We start from the raw sequence: 12,306 nt of genomic DNA, 5'->3' as shown, positions 1-12,306 counted from the left end.
ATTTAAACACACATTTAACCCACAGATCAACACATAGGACTAAAACAAAGGACAGCCCACAGACTGTACTTAAACCACACCATTTGTAAATACTAGTTGTAAGTCATATTTACAAGAAACGCTTCTCAATAGTGTTCCAAAAAAAAACTGCAAAAACAGTCCAACAGACTGCTGTATGTCCAAGAAGCCAAAATACATTCAATTCACTAGTTTTGGCTGGCAGAACACCAAAAATCGCTCTGCATATCTTCATTCATAACATTGCGCAGAACAAAGGATCCTTGTTTTGTATTATGTCATATTTTAATTCCCTGGGGATACAAAATCACCAAGGAAGAAATATGTTTTTAAATCTAAACCTATTTAGATATTCCCTCTAGGGGAGCCGGCTAATTTACTTCACATCACACTATGGTACCTTCCAAAAAAAGCAACACATTCTTCGATGTGAGCTTGAAAACAGGCATGCCAAAAATACTACAGAATATGCAAGTATTATAATCAAAGTAGTGCTTAATGTACTTTTCGTACGTGCACCGTTCAACAAAACCAGATAGAGAAAGATCTCCTCATTACCTGCCTACACAAATTGCAATTTGCATATCAAAATCCATAAATATCAAAGTTGGCCAACACGAATTCCAAAATTCCAAAGCTACAGTAAGCGTTACTAAACTACCTTACTCTTACCAACAAAAGGTTGTCCAAATTCTAACTGTTAAATTCTACATGACCTAACGGTCTTTTTTCTTTTAGAATACTCACGCCAAAAAAATGGTTCTCAGTCAGGAGTGACATCATGTGGAGGATCAAAATCAGATGCTCTTCATTGATCATGGGCACAGATCATCTCGTGCAGACCCAAGTACTATTAATCGAGAAAGAGCAACACTTTCACGCTCAGCAACACTTTCAGGCTCCAACACTCACTATTCAGTGTCAGAGGACGCTCGGGCCGCTCTTTCATGGGCACCATAATGTAGTGCCTTTTGCCAATCTTGGATCCTCCGGTGCACTGCCATTCCGTTGGAGCAAAGAAAAGGGGGGTGGCCAAAACTCAGGCCAAGGGGCTCAAGGGACTGCACCCTGTCAGAGGTTACCAGCACATGACAGGTAGAAAACTGAAGCCTCAAAACAACAGGGATCCTCCTCTTTCGCTCTTTTGCACTGAAACTCACGTTCTGCGTTGAACAGGCCTCCTTCTTCTCTGGAGTCCACCGCCGTCTACTGAAGCAAGCACGATGCTCTGTAGATGCAGTTGATGAAGCACCGGCAATCGCTGTGCAGCTTTGTTACTTTCTGGGTGTTGAAACAGTAGGGCCAAGACGTCCGCCTCTCATCTGTAGCTATCATTGATGGGAGTTAGGATTCGTCTTGATCACCGTTCTGCAGGGTATCATTCTTCCTTTGACTCTGGAAGATCCTGCAGAACCTAGTGATGTAGGAAATGTGACACAGTTGTTAGTTTTCTTCAAATTCAGTACAAAAACAGTTCATTGTATTTAACAAGGGGACTGCAAGCAGGTGGCCTGCAATCTTCAAAGGAGTGGCCATACGCCATGGGACTATTGTGATCTAAAATACACTGTCATTCTCATAGAATACAAAGACAAAGGCAGTAGGCAAAACAGTGCCTCTAGCCTCTTCAATTGGATTTCCATGTGAGAGCATATCCTCTACCATCTAAGGGTAGATAGCGACATGGGAATTCTATCTGAATGGATGTCCTCATACATAGTGGTATCGTCTAATGGGGTAAACATTTTTTCCTCAATGATTAAGTCTAGGTGTTCCTAAATTCCTTATCTAGAACATCTCAAAAGAAAAATCGCATAATACAGATTATCAGGGACATATAGATACCTCCCTTTTAATAACTGTGCATCAGGTGCACTATGCAATACACAGGCTAATGATCAAATGTGGAAACAAAAGACAAGAACTAGAGAGTCCTGGTATTTCCATTATTAAAACACATCTGGTCCATCAAAACTTAAAGCAACAGAAAAAAGGAACTGAAAACCAAATTAGAATAGGCATTGAATTTGTCATATTCAAAAATTAAACGTAAGGTATCTCCTATTGAGGTGGAAAACTTGTCTTACTATAATCTCAAGTCAGTTAACCAGTCCATCACTACCCTGACAGTCAGACTGGAAAACATCAAAGTAGGCCTGAAGAAAATTCTTGAAAACCAGTCTGGTCATACAAAAGGGAATTATACATAATATGGGGTCCCTGGTACATCACTGCAATCTGGAAGTGTGAACCTGATCAATACACCAATAATAAATGGGCTAACTTGATGAAAGGAATACGAAAAAAAGGGAAATGGGACTAGGACACAACTAAAATCCCCAATGACTAGGCACAATGTGACATCGATCAGGGGAGAAGCGGCAAAAGAAAAATCTATAGGAAGAACAAGAAATTACTCAGGTGATAGTCAAGTTTGTGACATAATACCAAGAGTATGGGTGATACATAAAAGTCAAAATAGTACACAAATTTTAACTCTACCGCTGGCCGCTACACCATATACGGTAATCTCAGCTAATGTTCCAGTTCCTTTTTCAGGGAAAAATGAAACCTGGTTTTCTTTGAGGAACAAAGCCATACACTACTTAGGACGCAGACTACTGCAATATAGAAATTAGGTCACCTTGTACAAGAGTCACAGATCTATAATTTATCCTTACGTCCAATCAGGATACATAAATCTAGGGCTGCCTGTTCCTTAAGGGAAGGGGGCAGTAACGTGACTAACAGCAGGTGACACACTTTGATCCTGTATATCTCTTTTATTTTTCTTCAAATACCATTATAGCCAAATTTGACATACACTGATGAAGTGTTGTCTGTCTTGTTCACAGCATGAAAACATCATATCTGTGAAATTTAGTGTCAGAGAAAATCTACCCAACTGTTGGGCAGCGATATGCATCGTCATGTATATCCCTTCACAACACAGGGGAACTTGTAATAGTATCAGAGGCAACAACATAAAACAAAAACATGCATAAAAATTAAAAAAACGCACAAAACGCACATGTCAAGCCATCAGATATACTTGCTGTATATCAAGCACAAAAAGCATAGACAAAACAATAGCATATGTAAATGAGCGGTGACGCACAACACAATGTCATGTACTTTATGCACTGTGAACCTGCAGCCCAAAACCCAATATTCGGGCCTGCTTAATTTGTCATGTTTAAAATCCTCACCCTCCTTTTGACAGCAGATCACCAGTTAGTGGAGATTTGGCTGTCAAATACAACTTACTGTGTCTCTTCTGACACACAGGACCAGCAGGAACAATTCATAAAAGGATAAAATGCAAAAATATGTAAAACGCACAAACATTTCTTTTCAAAAGAAGTCATAATAAAAAAAAACACATCTTTTTTCAACATACTGCTGACACTGCACATAACACACAAAATATCAACTGTAACCAACCATCTTTTGAAAACATGCTAAACCACCTTAATTTTGACTTTCCAAAAATAAAACTCTTTCACAGACACTCTGCCTGTCCCGTGCGCCAACCACCTTTGAGGCCCTGCTTTTCCAAGCAATGATTTCTCCATCTGTTTACACTTACTCCTAACTCCCACCTCACTGACCTTAAGGTCAAAATCTGCCTTGCGGGCTCTTCAGCCCTCTCCCTCTTCCTCACTCTGAGGCTGACAAAGACAAAAAGCATTCCCAACTCTTTCTAACCTGCAATAACCAACCCTATTTAAAACACATGATATATATATTACTCCTATTAGGGGCTACAATTTATTCATTCTTAGATTACTAAAACATTTACTGTGAATAATTCTCAGAACATAATAACATAACATACCAGCTTTAGAACAAATTTTTGCTACTACCCTATGCAATGGTACTCATTTCAGCAACCTTAAATGGATGAACGTCTCAGTAGGTCCAGCTAGAGTTAAAACCTTCAACCCTGATATTAAACTCAAACCTCTGCACCAGGCACATTGGCTCACTGAGCTATGAAAAGCAACCTCAAATGGTAACAACCTGCAAGTTTGTATTATACCTAAAAGTATGCATTTACTGAAGCCTAAGGCACTTTAAAGCTATTTTAAATGAAAAATAATGCTGCCTAAATAGTGCCCTCACCCAATTTCGACTTTGCCTCCTGGGGCACTTAAAAATAAATATCCTATAATTGTGCTACATATTAATCATCCTCAGAATGTTCTTTACAGATTGCAGAGATTGGACATTAGACATATCTCATGTAAATCCTTAGAAAAATGAGTTTTTTAAGCCTGCGCTAAGTGAAATTCCATATGCTAATGTCCTCATTATGCAGTAAAACACAACTTAAATTACATTTTAATGCTAGGAGGTCATAGTATGAGTCTTAAGCTTTATAAATATTAAAAAACTAATTTAGAAGCACTTATTTTTAATAATTATTTTTCATAATTAATATTTATTTTCAATAAACCCAATCATTTTTGATAATTCCACATATAAAAGCAAGTTGCATCCCTTGCCTATCATTTTAGACGCATTCATTCACAAGCCTAAGCACATAAGCCTAACTTGAAACATGACACATTTTTGCGCCACTTTTTTTGACTATGCTTACAAAAATGCTTAAAGAGAGGAAAACCGCAATTGAAATGTCTTCCTGTGATACAAAATAATGAACCTTATTTTTGTAACCCTTTAAAACACTATTCTGAAATGCAAAGATCCAACCGTGATTAACTAAAGGCGAAGTCCTGGCTAAATAAACATTCCTATGTTATTCGTGGCCTTCAAAAAACAACATCTGCTTGCTTCCTTAACGGCAGTAAGAGCCCTTCACAGTGTTGAAACCTGAGCACAGTGGCAGTCTTACCTAAAACAGACTTTTCAAGTTTTAAAATGCGGTGCAATAATATGCATTTGAATTTAGCAAAAATTCACTTTAGCTGAAGTGTTTGCCTGTTTACATGTAATACAATGTATGTAAGTAACAAAATGCTATAAGTTCGTTTTTCTACAAAACACACAATTTGTTTTTAAGGCCTTTTATATTCCTAGTGAATGTGAATTTTAATTTTATCTTTTTTAAGCATTTAACAGTTTGTACATATGCGTTTTTACTTAGTCTATAAATTAAATAGCAACATATAGCTATTTTAGCATATCACATGGTAAATTACTGGATTTTTATTTAATTTCTACTTAATATTAATCAATCTGACATTTTACTTAACAGACTGAAAACATAAAAAAAAACAGAAACACACATTGAGCTCATTTCAGACATAAACAGAAAGGGTTCAAACACTCAGGACACACAATACAGCGCTTTAGCCATTTGTTTCATAAATAGCGACATCGCTATTTACTTACAGAAGTTACACTAATGGGAAAAACCACATAGACATTTAAACACACATTTAACCCACAGATCAACACATAGGACTAAAACAAAGGACAGCCCACAGACTGTACTTAAACCACACCATTTGTAAATACTAGTTGTAAGTCATATTTACAAGAAACGCTTCTCAATAGTGTTCCAAAAAAAAAACTGCAAAAACGGTACAACAGACTGCTGTATGTCCAAGAAGCCAAAATACATTCAATTCACTAGTTTTGGCTGGCAGAACACCAAAAATCGCTCTGCATATCTTCATTCATAACATTGCGCAGAACAAAGGATCCTTGTTTTGTATTATGTCATATTTTAATTCCCTGGGGATACAAAATCACCAAGGAAGAAATATGTTTTTAAATCTAAACCTATTTAGATATTCCCTCTAGGGGAGCCGGCTAATTTACTTCACATCACACTATGGTACCTTCCAAAAAAAGCAACACATTCTTCGATGTGAGCTTGAAAACAGGCATGCCAAAAATACTGCAGAATATGCAAGTATTATAATCAAAGTAGTGCTTAATGGACTTTTCGTACGTGCACCGTTCAACAAAACCAGATAGAGAAAGATCTCCTCATTACCTGCCTACACAAATTGCAATTTGCATATCAAAATCCATAAATATCAAAGTTGGCCAACACTAATTCCAAAATTCCAAAGCTACAGTAAGCGTTACTAAACTACCTTACTCTTACCAACAAAAGGTTGTCCAAATTCTAACTGTCAAATTCTACATGACCTAACGGTCTTTTTTCTTTTAGAATACTCACGCCAAAAAAATGGTTCTCAGTCAGGAGTGACATCATGTGGAGGATCAAAATCAGGAAGATCAGAAATATACTGGGCTGCAGAGACAAAGAATCCCCAGAACCTCGGTGCACAGAGTACCTCCTTAGTAGAGTCCTGTCCTGTCCTCCTCAGTACATTTCTGTCTTCTGACAAGATCACTCCCTCAGATAGCCACTTCTCTGATGAGGCCCGCGTTGGCCGCGCCATTTGAAGAAACTCAAATCTTCATTCTCAGGGGTCTCACTAATACAAAAGAAGAATCTGACACAGAAGCTGGAATATAAAGAGAACATTTTTATTAAACTCAAATGAGTCAGACTACGTCACACAGAAGCCTTAGCAACTGAATGAGGCAGTCTGCTAGAATGGTCTTACTTCACATATTATATACTCTTTATCCTGCCCCAGGCATGTAAGGGAGTTGTACCAATTACATTCCTAAACAAATGGAAAATCTAGAGAGTCAGCAGGTGAGTAGCCTTTGGGGTTTTAGCAGGATATGGGCAAAACATTATAATTACATAGTTCACAAAGGTTAATCTGATTTAGATGGCACTGCAGGGCATGGCATGATTACATGTACAGTATCCCAACCCAAAAGTTAATCATTAAGAATGTCCCAAATTCAATCTCCAAAAGCCGGACAAACCTATAATTGAAAGCATAACCCATGTAATGAAGAAACATAAAAAGAAACAGTAACAGATGATGAACAAGATAAGGCATATGCAAGGAAACTAAAAGTTAACGATGTCCTGAACATTGATTGGCCATCGCAGACAAAGATCGATCAGGGAAATTGGCTTTGCGAGGTCAGTTTCAGGTGAAGAGGTCAGTTTCTTACAGTTCATTCCAGAGTCAGAAAGAAACCTTAGTTAATATATACATGAACTAAGAAGGCCAGGCCACTTTATTCGCCAGGCTACCTTCACAGGCCTACGTGAGGGCAACACAAAATGGTGGCCCAAAACAAAATGGAGTCAGACTCGAGAATTACAGAACCTCACTATATGTCCTCTACATAAAAATCTTTTTTTGATCAACTTTTTGTTGTGTACATTATGTAAGAAAAAAGGAAATTTCTCCTGGGAATAATTTTGCACTAGGCCACGATCAACAATTGATATTCACTCAACCACATACATACACAGTAGCTCAAGTGTCGCCGGAGGCAACACCGGAATTAATCATCCAGGGCCCACTATAGTCAGTTATGTATAACAATACTCAAAAACAACTGATATGCAAAAGTAAACAAATTTAATACACTTCATGTAATTTTTAAAATAGTTAAAACATCATCAAAAGACAATTTTGGACAGACACAGTTTAAAAATTAAAAAACACCTATGTGTTAACAATATAAAAAACAACTATCAGAGAACAAAACAGTGTATAATCATAAGCACATCATTAATTGGTTGCTCCATATGAAATTCATTATAATCATATATTATGGGTGACCACAAATTATCTCATCTATTCGCCACCCTATCAGATTCCTGGATGTAACTCCATGTAATACGTTGAGGCGTTTCGATGGCCAATTGTGATTATAAGCCACCTTCTTCAGGACAAGGTATATAAACTGTTCTCTTTCAGTTAAACAAATAACCAATATTCCTCACTGTGTTGCTCGAGTGGGTCAGGGAACAATTGTAACACACACGGTTGGTGATGTGAGCGGGGCTCCTTAGGGCTCCAACGCTCCTGGATTTTAACACTATCAACACGAAAGGAATATTCCTCCAATCAAGAAATATTCGAAAAAAAGCGGGGCTCCTTAGGGCTCCAGGGCGCTTATAGATCTTGGTGCAATCGCTTGGGGGATATTTGTCCTCCCACGTAGTGTCACCGATTCAATGGAGGAATCCGCGTTTTCCCTTCCTCTCTTTTTTTAGGGGTAGTGAAAACAGATGTTTCTATATCAGAGATGTAAAAAGATGTGGCGCATCAATGGAGAGCTTGCCTATATTTAGCCTCAATCTTCATCCAAGTTATATGTATGTGATGATAGAAGGGTAGGATCTCCTGCTCGGGTTCTGGCGTCCTTCCGATCGTCTTGCCCCACCGCTTGTCATTGTGTTATTGTGTACATTATGTAACATGAAAAAAACACTTCGGAGTAACCTGCATGTCTGGCTGAACACTCCCTTGGTACAATGTCTACCATAAATACAATTAGATGTACCATTAGTAAATACTTGCCCACTCCTGGTTTACTTTATTTTTAATGTTATTATTTTATTAATTATCCCTCTGGTCCACATTTTACGCTCTGATAGTTTAAAGAGTTAGGAAGAGGTAATGTCCTTTTAGTTAGCGCACTACTCTTTTTCACTCCTAGGGCTATACAACAGGCACCCTTGAGCAACAGGAAGTGAGGAACAAACACATTCAGCCAGAGGTGCCATTCTATGTCACCATCTTAGATTTTCTGACAGTCTAGTGTTTGTACCATTAAATGCAGTTTTTTGGCGGCAAAACTACCAATTATGCTCAGTATTTAAGGACACTGCCCACACTTGCTCAATGTTCCATGGAGCCGCGGTAAGGAAGTGTCTTGGTGACAGTGGCGGATCCTCCATGGGGGCGTTTGGGCGCCGCCCTCCTGCTTTCTCGCCGTGCAAGAAGGCAGAAACAAATGGTAGTAATTAACTACCATTGTTTCTGCCTTCTCACTCGGGGAGAAAGCAGAACTTCCTCGTTTAGAGTGGGTGTGTTACTCGAGGGCAGGGCCCACTGTTGTTAATACTGACTGTTTGGGCAGCCTGAGGCCGCCCAAACAGATAGTATTACCAACAGTGGGAAAGCCACTCCCCCAAGCCACTCCCCCCTGCCCTCGAGTAACTCTCCCCTGTTCTCTCTGTCTGCTGCAGCTTGAACATAGAGGGAGGGGAGGGGTGTGGGCTCGGGTAGAAGAAAGCTGACAGTACACCGCCATGCAGCGAGGGCTCGTTGGAAAAATAAGTGGTAAAGAACTGCGGAGATCTGTTTGTAATCAGCAAGCCTCCACCCCCCCCCCCCCCCCGGTTTAATCTTCATAAGACAGCTCAGAGTGTTTACATGCCTGTTGCAGAGTGTGGTGCTAAATCGGCATGTCATGGCTACGAATCCGAGCAGGATAGCTCATCTGGTTTAGGCATTTGTTGTAAACATGCATGTACGACATAAAGCAGGTCACATCACATGTCTGTATTCAGGCAACGAAGGCCCACCAGGTTCCCTGCTGGCTGCAAGGTCTGAGAGTGATTTATAGGCCATAAATCTCAAACCCTTCTGGGCTAAATTCGAACTGTGTGTTTACATATACTATTCCGGGATAGTGATGTGTGTTTTCAATATTGTAGCATAGCAGCAGCTCACTACTATTAATGTAAATAGTCTCAGTGACACCATCCAATTTCTATTTGGATCTAAAAGAAGTTATCTTTAATGTTACATGAAACTGTTCTTCCTCAAACGAAAACACCCTTTCTTCCTTTTTATCTGCATGCGCAATTCAAAGCCTCGTTCCTCTCCGTGACACATCTGCAGAAGCAATCTCATCCAAAATCAGCTCTAGTGCAAATTAAAAAAAAATATAAAATCTGCTTTTAAATATGCACAATATTTTTTTTTCGAAAATACAATTCTTTAGAAAAAATTGGCACCCAAAAACGTGGCATGCACCTTGCTTACTGAATAAACACTTCAACTTTCACGAGGAAAGCATGCCCACTGAGGCGTGTAGGGCTGTCTGCTGCTAGTGGTGATAACGCAGCGCCATCTTCGCACTGCTCTCAGAGGGGCGTCATGCAGCTACTCAGAGCTAGTAAGTGGCAGTGCTACTCTTATGGACTGTTGTTCAAGCACTGTTATTTAGCAGTGTGACTGCAGGTCTTTTAACAGCAAGTGAGCCTTTAATGTTTCCTAGCGCTTTAATTGTGCACAATATTAGTCACGGTTTAAGAGCTGCAGAATCCAAATTTCAACAAGGATTATTTTGTTTGCACACTGGCCATCACTGAATATGGTTCATGAGGAAAATGGTCCAAGAATCCCCAGTAAAGCGGCGATCGTCCCCGGGAATGGTGCAGGCAGTTTGGAGTCTGACTGAGTCCTGCCTGCCTGTGGTACGGATGGACCAAGTAACGACGGGGTGGAACTTTCACTGAGCAGCGCCAGAGGCCCAGAGTGTATTTTGTTGTTTCAGACCCACACAGTCAGGTGGGGGGAAAACGCGATAGAAATGCAGGTACCATACAGTCAGTCAGGGCTTTAGGTGGGATGAAAAAACTGTTGGCGGGGGGGGGGGAGTGGGGGAGGGGGGGGTTCAAAGGGGCCTGGCCAGTGGCCGTGCCTTACAACTGCTTTAAAACACGTAAGCTAAAAATCGGTGTTTAGCATAGTGTGCTGTGCTGCCTGACTTGTATTTTGTTGCTTTTGTCATTGCATCCAGATATATAAAACAAGTAACATTACTCCTACAACAAGCCAGGACTGTTGGCTTTGTCAATGGTTGTTAGTTGCATAAAATAAATAAGCAACTGCTACTGCTTCGTTGTATATAATATTGAAAGAGCTTCAATTCTGACATGAGACTGTGAAAAAAGTAAAACGAGTCTCTTATAAGTTATATCAAAGCCTGTGAAGGATGGTACTGCTGCAGAGTGAAGATTTTTATTTTCACCCTGAGGGTGAAGGCAAACATTGGAGAGCCTAATAGGATTCTTCTCCGCACCTGCTTAGCACCGGCAGGACCCGGCCCTGCATACAGTGTATGTTTTTGGAGGGGACGCAAAATTCATAGAAACATGAATAGCTTTAGTTGTATCCAGCGTTTGCAATCACCAATTTGCTGGTTCGTAGCACCATAAACAGTGCTGCCAAGTATTTCCATGTAACGTCTTATCAGTAAGTCATGACTTTTCAACTAACTGCCTGTTTTTTTTCGTAACATTGTAAGTGTAGGTTAAAAAAAATCCCAGCACGAGTAGTGGTATTGAAGTAAAAGCCAGTACTGGCTAAAGGTGACACACATTACATGAGAAATGGGCGGTTATGACTGAAGTGATTCATTTTGGATAGGAGCCACATAATTAATATTTTTTCTAGTGCTTCAAACAGGGATAAATAGCATGAAAAGTTGGAAGGCTATACAAACTCAGATACGAATAATCCTGTTAGTTGTGGCTCAACAAGCGTAAATCAGAAATGTGTTAGGACCTTGTCATTTAGGTAAAATAGCGCAATCACAACAAAAGACTGTCAAATACTGCTCCCCTTACCACCTATAAACAATCATCTCACCAATTCATAGATCAAACTATGCCCAAACCGACCTACCCCTCTGGGACTCCTAGGCGCAAAACCCTCTGTAGCATTTGTAATTGCATTTCACCTTCTGTCTGTCATCTATCTGAATGCTATCACATGTGCTATGCCACTGTTTAGTAGAAGCATAGTGTACACTCTTTTAACATCAACAAAATCAGGCAGGGAAAAATGTGGAGACTGACAAAAACGATGTCCTTTTTATACGTGTGCAATATTACTTTCTCTTCAATTTTCTTTTTTTGCGCTTTTTTTTATTGTGCTTGTGAACTCGGCAACCAAGTACTTCAACAGTATACACTTTAGCTGTCATTATGAGTCCGGAGAGGGCACAGATGTGTACAGTCTGTTACTGAGATAGCGCTTGCTTGTACTACTACTACCCCGAACTACTGTCTATGACCCTCATCATAATAATAACGGCGTCGTAGTAGTGTACAATACAATATCACACCCACCCACTGCAAATCATGGCATTCTCTGCGAGACACTGGTTGTGGTGTGGAATAATTTTGTCAAGATGCCAGATGTCAGTCATGATGGGGCTCTTCAGTAATGCCTCTCTGGCTCTCTAGTGCCAAAGTTTCCGCTCAAGGCGCTTCCTCCGAAGCAGACAGACGCCCTCATTTGTAAGTGGAAGCACTACCTTTATATGCAACACGTGATGCCACGAAATTAATATTTATACTCAGTATAGTAATAGGTGCATTTTTTACCGGTGGGTGCTTAATTTGTACAGCCTGCATACATCTTTGTAAGCCCAGCGATTTCCAGGAGGAAATAATAAAGGCAGGCT

The sequence above is a fragment of the Lissotriton helveticus genome, chromosome 7 (genome assembly GCF_964261635.1).
Source record: "Lissotriton helveticus chromosome 7, aLisHel1.1, whole genome shotgun sequence".
NCBI lineage: Eukaryota > Metazoa > Chordata > Amphibia > Caudata > Salamandridae > Lissotriton > Lissotriton helveticus.
This window is presented reverse-complemented; position numbering follows the sequence as displayed.